Genomic DNA, 1431 nt, shown 5'->3' on the forward strand with positions numbered 1-1431 from the left:
GTTCCTGAAGTTAAACATACCTGCAAAGTCCATTTTTCCATGAAAGGCAACATATTCGAACATATTCGTAGGTCTCAGGTATTAGCTGTGAACATCTGTGATGGTTAATTTCATATGTCAGTTTTACTGGGCCATGGGGTTGCCAAATATGTGGCCAAGCATTATTTTGTGTGTGTTCATGAGAGTGTTTTTGGATGAGAGTAAGTTTTGAATCAGCAGATTTAGTAAAATAGATTGCCTTCCCTAATGTGGATGTTCCTTATCCATTCAGTAGGAAATCTGAATCAAACAAGGAGCCCAGTAAGGAACTTTGCTGGACTTATTGTTTGGCTGGGACATTGGCCTTCTGTCTTTGGACTAGAAATTTCTCCATTGGCTCTCTCGGGCCTTTAGCTTGCCAGCTACAGATCTTGGGGGCTGGCCAAATTTTTACAGTAACCTCATGTTTACTGAGTGATCCAACTCCTTATCATAATCTTTCTCTCTATGTGTGTGTGTGTAAATATATATATATACTTATATGCCTATCTATATGCCTATATACTTTTCCATCTAGCTCGATCTGTATCTTCTATCGGCTTTGTTTCTGTGGAAGACTTTGACTAATGTAAGATCTTTGTAGGGGGTCATTATTTGTCCTAACATGCAAGTTATGGTGGCTGACTCCCTTGTTATAGCTAGCTCTGGAAATAGTCTCTGATTGTCCTCACTTGATAATTTTTGTTTATTTCCACATTGCAGATAGAATTTCTACATCATGTTGAGTGCCTAGTGCAAGGGCTATTAAAAAAGATCAATAGCAGCACCAAAAGTATTACTTTTTACAGATTAAGGCAGAACCTATAGCAAGTAATGTCGACTTTGTAACATTTCTCTGACTAGTTTTATCAAACACGTTTCAAGGAGCAAGCATGTCCTGTTTAGCCCTGAATTCAAGGAGCGCAAAAAAGGGGGATTGATTCTGATATCTGGGAAGACACCAACGATTGCCAACATCAAAGAAGGAAATATGCACAGATGAGTTTCTTCTTCTTTCACATATTAAGTTATCATAACATCGTTTATGTGGTTTAAATATCCAGTTCTACTGGCCTGAGTCTATTTGTCTCTCTTTCACACACACACACACAAAACGTTTGTCTGTGTGTATGTATGTGTGGGTGTGTGTACACACATACATGTATATATATATGGTGGTTTAGTTGTTAATTCACGTCTGTCTCTTGTAATTACATGGACTGTAGCCCGCCAGGCTCCTCTGTCCATGGAATTCTCCAGACAAGAATACTGGAGTGGGTTGCCATTTTGTTCTCCAGGGGATCTTCCCTAACCAGGGATTGAACCTGGGTCTCCTGCATTGCAGGCAGACTCATTACAGACTGAGCTACAAGGGAAGCCCCCGTGTGGGTGTGTGTGTTTATGTGTGTGTGT

Source organism: Muntiacus reevesi, chromosome 16, assembly GCF_963930625.1.
Source record: "Muntiacus reevesi chromosome 16, mMunRee1.1, whole genome shotgun sequence".
NCBI classification, from domain to species: domain Eukaryota; kingdom Metazoa; phylum Chordata; class Mammalia; order Artiodactyla; family Cervidae; genus Muntiacus; species Muntiacus reevesi.